This window comes from Triticum urartu, chromosome 7 (genome assembly GCF_003073215.2).
Source record: "Triticum urartu cultivar G1812 chromosome 7, Tu2.1, whole genome shotgun sequence".
Lineage (NCBI taxonomy): Eukaryota > Viridiplantae > Streptophyta > Magnoliopsida > Poales > Poaceae > Triticum > Triticum urartu.
Window position 1 is genome coordinate 2,896,983 of NC_053028.1, and position 12,823 is coordinate 2,909,805.

A 12,823-nucleotide genomic window follows, 5' to 3' on the forward strand; every position below is an offset into this window, starting at 1 on the left:
TGACCTTCGCCTTCGAGCCTTCCACAGTGCTTGTTGATGGGCAAACCAACAACTGGGTCTTTGGTCATATAACTCTCACAGAAAGAGATGCACTCTTTGGTCAGATATCCCTGGGCTATGCTTCCATCTGGACGGGAGATGTTACGAACGAATCCTTTGATGACCCCATTCATCCTCTCGAACGGCATCATGCTATGCAGGAATGTCGGCCCTAGGTCGATGATGTCGTCCACGATGTGGACACATAGATGCACCATGACATCAAAGAACGCGGGCGGGAAGTACATCTCTAGCTCATTCAGTATGACAATGATCTCTTCCTGTAGCCTATGCAGTTGCTTCACACTGATCGACTTTCGAGAGATAGCATCAAAAAAGTGGCATAGGTCAGTAAGCGTCTCACGCACATGTGTGTCCATAATCCCTCTAAGTGCAACCGGGAGTAACTGCGTCATCATCACATGACAGTCGTGAGACTTCATCCCACTGAACCTTTTTTTCTTAGTGTCCAGATATCTGCTTATCTTCCCATAGTATCCGGAACTAACTTTGATTCTAGCAAGGCACTTGAACAATTGATCGACCTCCTTCGGATCTAAGGTGAAGCAAGAGGGGGGGGGCAATATTGTTCTTCCTTCTTGTTTACTTTCTTTTCCCCTATCTTCCGTCTCCGTCTCCGTCTCGGTCTCCTCTGACGACCTTTTACTGGGCATTTGGAGATCTTTCCTGATTTTCAAAAATTCAAGTCTTTTCTTGCCTTCGGCCCATCCTTGGTCCTCTCTGGCATGTTCATCAATGTTCCAAGCAAACTCTCAAGGATATTTTTTGTGATATGCATTTGATCAAGGCTATGAGGCGTGTCAAGAATGGGCCAGTATTCCAAGTCCCAGAAAACAGATCTCGTCTTCCATATCTTCAGCAGGGGCTCCGGCGCCTTTTTCTTCGTCTTTCCCGGCGAGGGGCACTCTTCCCAATTCTTCAATAACTCATATATTTCTGCACCACTATGCTTACGTGGAGGACCTCGATGCTCAGCCTTACCATTGAATAGACCTCCACGCTTTCTCCATGGGTCATCCTTCTCGAGCCATCTTCGATGCCCCATGTACACGATTTTCGAAGACCCGCCATATTTTGATAGCTGCAGAGAAGTTGTATCATCCATGCACCTCGTGCATCCGCAATATCCGTGGCACACCTGGCCGGAGAGATAGCCGTAACCGAGATAGTCCTGCACCGTCGTGATCAGCGCGGCTCTCATGTAGAAATACTCTCCTTTGCTTGCATCCCATGTCTTGGCCGGCGTTGTCCATAAGGTCTGTAACTCCTGTTTCAGTAAACTGAGATACCAATTTATATCATTTCCCGGTTGTCTCAGCCCTTGAATAAGCATAGCCATGTCTATGTATTTTTCCTTCATGCACAACCAAGGGGGAGGTTGTACATCCATACAAACATGAGCCATGTGCTATGATTTGTGTTCTAGTTGCCAAATGGATTCATGCCATCACTACTAGCGCCAAGCACGATGTTCCTTGGATCGTTTGCGAAAAATTCAAATTCAGCATTTAATGCTCTCCACTGGCTTGCATCTGCGAGGTGTCTCAGCTTCGGTTCATCTCCGTCATCTGGCTTCACCCTCTCCACGTGCCAGCGCATAAGCTTTGCTTCCTTAGGATCTACGAAATACCGCTGTAGATGCGGAGTGATCGGAAAGTACCATAAAGCTTTCTGTGGAGCTTTCTTTCCGGCCTTTTTATATCGTGAAGCATTGCACTTTGGACAGATGGTTTTTTCCGCATGCTCGTTCCGATATATGATGCAATCATTGATGCATGCGTGATATCTAATATGTGGCAGATCAAGAGGGCACACGATTTTCTTTGCCTCCTCGACACTAGTAGGACACAGGCTTCCCGCAGGAAGAACCTTCTTTAGGTACTTCAGAAGCTCATCCAGGTTTGTATCTGTCTATTTTTTTTTTTGCCTTCATCTTTAGAAGTTCTAGTGTGAAACTCAACCGGGCCACCTCGGGATTATTGCAACCATCATACAAAGGAGTCATCGAGTCTACCTCCAGTTGCGCCAGTTTGGCCTCCTCTCTAGAAGCAGCTCTGTCGCTAGTCGTCTTCTTGCGAAGAAGGTAGGGCTGGAAAAAAAGCTCGAAGCTCGCAAGCTAAACAAGTAGCTCGTGACTCGGCTCGAATCGACTCGAACTCGAAGAATAACGAGTCGAGCCGAGCTTTAGTTTAAGATCGTTTATAGACCAAGTTAAATGAGCCAATCTCACGAGTACTCGTGTAACTCGTTAGGCTCGATACAATAGATCAGCCACTCCCAATACAAAGAAAGATCAGCCACTAAACAGCCTACGTCCCAGGCGCACAACCCAAGGCCAAGCAGTTGAAGGCCTAGCCTCCTAGGAGACTCACGCGCTACAAGAAAATTACAATTGTATAGTGATATATGTTTAATATATACATAATCATTTTTATCATATTTGAGGGCTTTATGTTTATATCTTAAGCGAGCTTAACAAGCTAAACGAGCTAGCTCGAGAGTTATACTAGTCGAGCCAATCTTGCGTTTGAGCTCGTTATAGTAACGAGTCGAGTCGAGTTAGCTCGTTAACGAAACGAGCTCTAGCGAGTCGAGCCTAGCTGGCTCAACTCGGCTCGAACTCCAGCCCTAGAAGCAGGTCTCGAACATGCGGGTCCTGCATGGCTGAACTTAGTAGCGACGAAGACGGTGGTGTGTCCGCGTCTTCTCTGCCTTGAACTGCCTCTTCGCCATCGACATTTCCAAGGCCGTCTTCCTCTTCGGGCACATAATCGGTCATCTCTTCGTCTGGTGGCCCCATGCCGTTATTTCCTGCCCCGTCGACGTCCTCATCATCATCATCATCTTCACTTATCCACCGAGTATGGCCATGCATGAAACCATGCATGAGCATGTGCACCTTGAATTTACCACCCTTAAAGGGGTCGAGCCTGACTCTTCCTTTGCATTTTCGACACGGACATAAAACATCCCTCAATCTTTTTTCATACATGTCATCCACAGCGGATTTCCAGTATCTTTCTACCATCCTTCCATTGACCTTCATGATCACCTGCGTGCGGAGCAAATATTATAACCACGTATATATGCATGCATGGATCAAATTCATACAAAAATTCGGCATGACCTTCCCTAAACATAGGACATATTGAGTTTGCATGCCCGAAATTCGCCGAAACGGAATTGAATCGACAATTCGGCAAAACATAGGCAACTCATGTCACCCACATTATTTCATCAAATACACAATGTAGGCAACTCAAATTATGCCACACACAATTCGGTATATATATATTCTCATATCACCCACATTATTCCTATCCACACAAACACCTTTTTTTCTCACCTATGTGTCGAGAGGGATATTGAGCACCTTTCTTCTTAATTATCTAGTAGCTCTAGATATATAGCTCTAACTAGCTAGCTAGCTAGGGAGAGAGAGAGAGAGCTAGCTAGCTAGGGAGATAATGGGAGAGGAGAGGGAGAGGAGAGGGAGAGAAGAGGGAAGGCATTAATGAAAGTGGGAGGAGGGAAAAGAAGAGGGGGGGAGGGCATTAATGGAGGGGGTGGTGGTGGAGGGCACAAAGAAAAGGGGGATGGTGGAGGGTAAAGAAGAGGGGGAGGGAGGGGGCTCTAATGGAGGGGTGGTGGAGGGGCAAAGAAGAGGGGGAGGGAGGGGGGCTCTAATGGAGGGGTGGTGGAGGGGCAAAGAAGAGGGGGAGGGAGGGCTCTAATGGAGGGTTGGTGGTGGGGGAGCATTGAAAGGAGCAAGCAAGGTGCAAGGAAAGGGGGAGAGAGGAAGAGGGAAGAAGAGAGGGGAGGAAGAAGGGGAAAGGTGGTAGGTGGCTGGCGGGCATAGTAGTAGCGCGGGTCACCTATACACGCTACTGCTATGGTAGCTTGCAAAATAGCTACGGCTAGGGTTACACTACTTATAGCGCTGGCCAGAAACACACGCTACTGGTAAAATGTTATACATAGAAAAATTAGCAGTAGCGCGCTTAGACAAACAGGCGCTATTGATCCTAAACTAGCAGTAGCGCAGGTAGGAGGACAGGCGCTGCTGCTATTTTTTGACCAGGGGGTGTGGTGTGTTACGCTTAGTAGTAGCATGGGCCTAGGTAACAAGCGCTGCTGCTAACTGATACCAATAGCGCTGTTTGTAGCCAGTGCTACTACTAACTACTAGTAGCGTTGGGTTGCAAATAAACGCCACTGGTAAACTTTTATCTATAGGCATTTTCCTAGTAGTGGAGGATGTAATTTAGACCATCTGCTGCTAATGCTCTAAAGCACCAAATTCACATGCCTTTTTGGTTTTGGGTACCCGAGTGATTCTCACATTCTATGACCCATAGATCAGGCTTACATGTCTATTTTGGAACACCGTAAAAATATGCCTGTTCTGGCATTTTTCGTGTGTTTTCATCGGCCATGGTCCTCTCTTTCGACTATCCGGGCGATTTTTGCGTTCCATCCCCTCGGTGAGTGATGTAAGTCTATATTCGAACGCCACGATATATCATTGTTGTTCTGGGATTTTTCAGGCGTTCACATGAGCTCTAGCCCACCTTTTTTTGGCTCTGCGAACGATTTTTTGCATTTGTGACCCCTGAATACGGTTAAGTGCACATCTATATTGGCACACCACAGTATATTATTGTTCTGCCATGTTTTCCGGTGTTCACATGGTGTATGGACCACTTTTTAGATAGCTTGATGATTTTCGCGTTATATGACCCCTGGGTCACGGTTACTAGCCTAATTTGGAACACCAGAAAATATCATTGTTCTGACATTTTTATGTGTGTCCTTGGGCTGTGATCCCACTGTTTACCACTAATAAAAGATAACTTTTGCATACCGTGACCCCAGGTCTCGGTTACAGGTCTATTTTAGAGTGCCACAACATATCATTATTCTAGCTCTCTTTTTTTTGGTTTCATTATGGGGTTAATTTTTTTTCGTGAATACACAAAGTTTGTGTATCTTTTCATTGATAGACAAAGAAAGAATGAGTACAAAGAATGGTACAACACATGAGACAAAAGCAAGTAAGCATGACATGATGCACGGAGCAGAGAAACATTGGGTGCTCGTCCTAAACATAGGAAATAACAATGCAAAACTCGCTTAGCCCTGAGAAGGAGCCCAAACAAAAGAAAGATGACCAACATTTCCAGCTCCACCATCTGGGACGCCGCAAGCAAATGAGACAGCCTTCATGAAGGAGAGCCACGTCGAAGACGCCACTGTCACCCGGTCCAAATAACCGGACTTAGGGTGTCCCCTAATGCTTGAAAGAGGGGCACCAACAAGGCCTCGCAGCGCCTCCAAGAAGAGGACGGCACTCCTTGGTGTCACCCGTGCCAGCACCGGCAAGTGGAGCAGACAATTTTCCCTGGCCTTCGTGTGAGCAATCCCAACGCACCGGGGTAGACTTAGGAGAAGAGGAAGTAGGGCCACAGGTCGAAACTGCCATCGTAGGAAATGGGAGCAACGCCCGCCAAATAAGGCATCGGCCCGGAAGAGTGAGCTACAGATTTGGCAGGAGGATGATGTTTTTGGCCTTCCATTTGGAACAACACAAACAATCACTATTCTAGCATTTTTGTGTGTTTTAATGGGATATAGCCTATTGAACCCTAAAATAAATAAACGTTCTGGTTTGTTGAGTCGAGTGTAGAAAACAATGGGATATAGCCTATCCAACCCTAAAATATATCAATAAATGATGTTACCACATAAAATAAATTGTACCAGTTGTTGGTCTTATTTTACTTTTTTTTGAACAAAGTACAATGGAAGTTGCTCACATACACAATCATACACTCACCCCTATAAACGCACGCACACATGGAACGACTCCTCGCACTGAACGAACATCACTGGAATGGCTGAAATAAATCCGGAAAAATGCGAACAACAATGTCTAGGACCAAAACCCCGGTGGACTAGAGATACCATTGTCCTCCTTACCATCCAACCACGGATCGGTTCACTTGTTCTTGTTATGTCTTGTGCATCAGGTTGTTTTGGTGGGCTACAGACACTGACCGTGATATACTATTACATTGAAGAAATAAAATGCTTTAATAAAACCTAATTAAAGACCTGACCTCGATAGTGGACATAGCAAAGGCAAAGAGCCGCGCCCAAATCATTGGAGCCCTTTAGCCATTGGAAGGCCTTTAATCATTACAGTACTATGAAGGCCTCACTAATTCCAAATCCACCTTTTCACTTTCGGGTCTGTACTCTCTGTAGTAGTTCTTCTTTGCCTCAGTTTCCATCCTGATTAATTTGGACGAAACTTCCCAACAACATGCATGGGATTAGTATAATAAAGTACAGTACTTACCTAAAAACTGTTGGCACTAATCTTTATTAGACGTAGGATTTGTGGGAACTGGCTCAACCCTCTGGGGGTGGCCTATCACATATATTTATAATGATACATGATATACATATTACACAGTTGGGCTACGTTACAAAGTCTAACACCCTCCCTCAATCTCAACTCACTCCTGAAGCATCTAGGAGGTTGAGATTGCGCCTACAGACCTCAAACATGGGAGAAGGTAGAGGCTTGGTGAAGATGTCGGCAAGTTGATCTTTTGAGGAGATAAACTTGATCTGTAGTAGCTTCTGTGCAACACGTTCCCTCACAAAATGATAGTCAATTTCAATGTGCTTGGTTCGTGCATGGAACACCGGGTTTGTCGAAAGAAACGTAGCACCGATGTTGTCACACCAAAGAACTGGAGGATGTGACTGAGAGATTCCCAGCTCTCGAAGCAAAGACTCAATCCAGATAAGCTCAGCAGTCGCATTGGCAACTGCTTTGTACTCAGCCTCTGTGCTGCTGCGAGAAACAGTGGCTTGCTTGCGCGCATTCCAGGCGATCAAATTAGGACCCAGAAACACAACATGTCCCCCCGTGGATCGCCTGTCATCTGGACACCCAGCCCAATCAGCATCTGAGAATGCAGAGAGAACAGTAGAGGAACTAGGTCGCAGATGAAGACCATAGGAGACAGTGAGACGCACATAACGAAGAATGCGCTTCACAGCAGACCAGTGCACATCTGTAGGAGCATGAAGATACTGACATACCCTGTTAACCGCAAATGAAAGATCAGGACGGGTGATAGTCAGATACTGCAAGCCACCAACAATACTCCGGTACTCCGTAGCATCCGTAGAAAAAAGAGGAGAACCAGCAGTGGCCGAGAGCTTATCCGTAGAGGACATGGGCGTGGGTGACGGCTTACACTTGAGAATACCAGCACGGCGCAGGAGATCAAGGGAGTACTTTTTCTGGGTGAGAGCCAAGCTGCCACGAAACTGATGTGCAACCTCAATGCCCAGAAAGAAGTGTAGCTGTCCCAAGTCTTTAACCGCAAAATCTCTGCCAAGAGCAGTCACAAGAGCATCAGCAGCCATGACAGAAGAACTGACCAGAATAATATCGTCCACGTACACAAGCAAATACACAGTCAGACTGGGCCGCTGAAATAAGAACAGCGAACTGTCAGCTGTCGATGGAACAAATCCATGAGTACGAAGAACCGACGCAAGAAGAGCATGCCAGGCACGAGGTGCCTGTTTCAGACGACAGAGATGATGAGGCTGATCTGGATCAACAAACCCTGGTGGCTGCCGCATGTAAACCTCCTCTTCAAGCAACCCATGGAGAAAAACATTCTGCACATCAAGTTGTCGAAGAGACTAACCACGAGAGACTGCAAGAGACAAGAGAAGCCGGATGGTAGTAGGTTTAACAACCGGGCTGAATGTCTCCTCGTAATCTAGACCCTGTCGCTGCTTAAATCCTCTAGCCACAAGACGCGCCTTGTAGCGCTCAATGGACCCGTCCGCATGTCTCTTGACTTTGAAAACCCACTTCGAATCAATAACGTTGACACGAGGCGGAGGAGGAACCAATGTCCATGTCTCATTATGAAGAAGAGCGTTGTACTCTTGCTCCATAGCTGCCCGCCAGTGAGGAATACTCATAGCAACCTCATAGTGGCGTGGTTCATCAGTGGGATCTGCAACAGAATGAGCAAGACAGGCAGCCAAATATGTGACAGTACCATCATGACGCTGCTTGGGTTGGACAATACTGCTGCGGCTGCGAGTATGCGGGCGTTGCGGTGCAACGGGAACAGGAGCCAGCAGCGCCATCATGGGAGAGGATGACGGCAGAGCGGGCGACGGGAGCCCAGGCGAGGGCTCAGGTGAGTCGACGGTAGGCCCAGCCGACCCAGGCGAAAGGGGCGGCAAGGACATACGAGCGGTCGACGAAGGCGACGACGGAGGCGAATCCAGGCGTGGAGGCGGGGACGGAGGCCGCTCGGGCCGCCCAGGGGAGAGCGGCGGGGTCGTGGGCCGCGCCTCAGCTTTCGTGAGTCATGCCTCGGATGACCCCAGCCCAGCGTCGGAGACCAGCGCCGGTCCAGTTGCATGGACGGGCACGGCGCCAGAGGCGGGGTCGACGACGGGTGCATGCACGTGCACTGACCGGTCAGCATGCGCGACAGGAGTTGTATCCGGAAGAAGTTCCAGGCGAGCACCACGTCCAACACCTGCACCATGGTTAGGTAACAACACAGGCGAATATGCAACATCTTCAAATTGGCCAAGCATAAGAGGAGATGAATGCATAGATGGTGGTGTGGAAGGTTGCTGCGGCATGGAGGAAAAGGGGAAGACGTTCTCATGAAAGACAACATCACGAGATATATAGACACGATTTGTTGGCACATGAAGGCACTTGTAGCCTTTATGGAGAGAGCTATAACCTAGAAACACACATTTCTTTGACCGAAATTCAAGCTTTCTAGAATTATAGGGACGAAGATGGGGCCAACAAGCACACCCGAACACCTTAAAGAAGGTATAATCAGGAATTTCATGTAAAAGGAGCTCAATAGGAGTTTTCATATTAATGACACGCGTAGACAGACGATTAATAAGAAAACATGCTGTGGCAAAGGCATCACTCCAAAAACGAAAGGGTACAGACGCATGAGCCAGGAGTGTGAGTCCCGTCTCAACGATATGTCGATGCTTGCGCTCAACAGCGCCGTTCTACTGATGTGTATGAGGACATGATAAACGATGAGAGATCCCAAGCTTATTAAAAAAAGCATTGAGGTTGCGATATTCGCCCCCCCAATCAGACTGAACATGAATAATCTTATGCTTGAGAAGACGTTCTACATGCACTTGAAACTGAATGAATATATCAAACACATCAGATTTGCGCTTAAGAAGATAAAGCCAGGTAAAGTGACTATAGGCATCAACAAAGCTAACATAATAGTTGTGACCACTCATAGAAGTTTGAGCGGGACCCCACACATCAGAGAACACAAATTCAAGAGGACTCGTTACTTGACGAGTAGAAGAAACAAATGGTAACTGATGACTTTTGCCTTGTTGACAGGCATCACACACAGACATCTCTTTATTGCTAGACTCAATAGGCAGCTCATGACGGTGAAGTATATGACGAACTATGGGAGTGGCAGGGTGACCAAGGCGAGAGTGCCACTGGGACGGTGACACACGAACACCACTGAAGACGCGCGGGGTGGATGGATCCTCCAAGTGGTATAAGCCATGGCTGAGACGACCACTAAGCAGAATTTCCCGGGTGGCTCGGTCCTTAACAAAAAGATCAAACGGGTGAAATTCACATAGGACATTGTTATCAAGAGTGAGTTTTGGAACAGATAACAGATTAAGAGTCACCGAGGGGACCCGTAAAATATTACGAAGATGAAACTGCCTAGATGGATGACTAGTTAAGAGAGATGCTTGACCAACATGAGAGATGGGCATACCTACATCGTTGGCGGTGTGAACCTTGTCGGGACCGTAATATGGCTGATGGGTGGACAACTTGGTGAGCTCGTTCTTCATATGATTCGTGGCGCCGGTGTCCATATACCACGCAGGATCAATCGGACATGACGGTGTATAGCCGGGGTCGACGCGTGTATCCTTGCTCTTGGCAGCAACATGAGCAGCAGGAGGGCCAGAGTCCGCCATGGCAAACTGTCGCTCATTACCTTTTCCATCGTTCCCAATACCCAGGAAGCTTCGCTGAAACCTCTTATGGCACCTGGAGGCGACATGCCTCTCATGCCCGCAAAGCTGACAGCGTACAGGGCCTCCGCCCGAGGGTGGCGCTGGCGGGGTGGTGATGCGGGCAGGCGGCGAAGGCGCAGGGGTGCGCTGGCCACGCGAGGCCCAGAAGGCCGCGGGCTGGTCGGCGATGGAGTTGGTGGAGTGGCGAGCTTCAATGCGTTGCTCGGTGAAGAGCAGCCGGGAGAAGAGCTCGTGCGGTGGAAGTGGCGGCTTGGCGTTGTGGACAACCTCGGCAAGGTTGTCATAGTCAGCATCGAGACCCTTAATCACATAGCCAGCGAACTCCTCATCACTCAAGGGTCGACCGATAGAGGTCAATGTATCCGCCAGGACCTTGAGTTTGTTGAAGTATGTTGTGGCCGAGGAGTCCAGTTTCTTGACATCATCAAGCTTGCTGCGAAGAGCCATCGCGTGAGCAGTGGAGGTCTGGGCAAACGCATGTTCCAAAGTCGTCCACGCATCCAAGGAGGAGGCAGCAAAGAGACAAAGGCCAGCGACCCCGTCTCCAAGGGAACCCTGGATGGCGGAGAGGATCGCTTGGTCCTGTTGCATCCACAGACGGTGCGCCGGGTTGATGGCCGGGCCGTGGACGTTGTGAAGGACCTGCGGCGGACACGGCAGAGAGCCATTGACATAGCCAAGGACGGAGCGGCTGCGGAGCAGCGGTAGAACCTTGGCGCACCAAAGCAGGTAGTTGTCCGGCGTGAGACGAGTCGTGATGAGGTTGTCGAAGTGGAACGGCCCGGAGGTCAGGGCGGCGTCGGTGGCAGCCACCGCGGCGACCGCCGGGGCTGGGGGTGTCACACCCGCACGCTGATCGTCAGATCCCCCCGAGGCCGCCGGCATGATGGCGAGTGTCGGGGACGAGCCAGCGGTAGCCACCGGTGGCGCGAACATCGCGGCGGTGGAGGCCGCCACGGTCGACGGCGCAGGAGACGGCGGGATCGGGGCAGAAAACAGCGAACCCACCGCCGTGGTGCCGAAGAAGTGCGGCGTCGGCGAGGCATCAGTACGGGCAGGAAGATTCAGCAGGTCGGCCAGCGTTGCGGGTATGGTCCCGGAGCTGGCGGAGCTAGAGGCGGAAGCGGTCATTGCAGCGGCGACGGCGGCGGCCCTAGGGTTTGGGGCGCGGTGGCGGCAGCGGCTGAGACGGAGGTGGAGGAGGTCCTAGGTTTAGGCTGATACCATATTAGACGTAGGATTTGTGGGAACTGGCTCAACCCTCTGGGAGGTGGCCTATCACATATATTTATAATGATACATGATATACATATTACACAGTTGGGCTACGTTACAAAGTCTAACAATCTTGATTCATGTATTTGCATGTTTACTTTTGTTATACTACTACATGTAGGTAGGTGTTTGTGTAGGTTGCATGCTTTTGCTATGCTAGTAGGAGACAGACACGCACATTGCCGTGTGAAGTCATTGGACATGCATGATCAAGTAAGTGAGGTAGAAGCGCTCTGTTAGTTGCGATTTAACCGGGCAATCTGGTAAGGCTGATTAGATTAGGAGATCATGCTTTTGCCCGAAGTTGCGATTTTACCCGAAGTGACTGCATGCATTCTCTGTGGAAGCAGAGGAGCTGAACACTTTGGTGAGCTAAAGAAAACTTGAGTCACTGAACACTTTCAGTTTTATGCAAGAAGCAGTGACTATTGGAAGACTGAGTAACATTTTACATTGACAGATTGAAGTCTATACTGATAAAGCTACAAGCATAATCTCATAAGATATATAATCTCAGGGAATGAATAGTACACTACTATTAATTTAAGCACATACTCCTACTTAGTATCCATTCAATAGCTTTACTGTCCGTATACATTGTTTTTCCAGAGTATATTGATTGTCTGAAATAATGATGCCTGGACATCCTTAGTATTTATTGAAACAAGCCTATTGTAACTGTTACAGTATACTATGATATACTCCCTCCGTTCTTAAATATAAGTCTTTGTAGAGATTTCACTATGGACTATATACGGAGCAAAATGAGTGAATCTACACTCTAAAATGCATCTATATACATCCGTATGTGATCTATAGTGAAATCTCTCGAAAGACTTATATTTAGGAACGGAGGGAGTACAATGTTCCCCCTGCACTACACAACCATTGCTATACACTCTGAAGACTGCTCCTGATAATTCCTGTGCGGCCTCAAGCCTAACAGATCGCTCATTGCTATACACTCAGCAGAGGATCATTTCTTACAGGGAAGTAGTAACCTAGCTAGTGTCCCCGCACCGTGCTGCCAATGGCCCATAGCCGGTCATCAGGCCGAGAGCAGTGGCAGTCGGCGAAGTAGATTTAGAGCATATATAACTTGGGATGTGAGAGGGGCAATGATCGTCAGTATTTATATTAGCATTTCACCAAAATTGATTATTTCCCTTGGTGAAACTACGACTTTTAGCACTGCCATGGTTCCACCTTTTGGTCGGATTTAGTAAAACAATTTATGTTTTGTTGGCGCACCCACTGCTCACTGCTTTGGTTTTGGTGGATTAATATGCGCTGCAAGCTGCTCGACGAAATGGACGCACAGGGAACCAAGAGCAACAAATTCAACGCTCTCCTTTCTTTTGGGGTC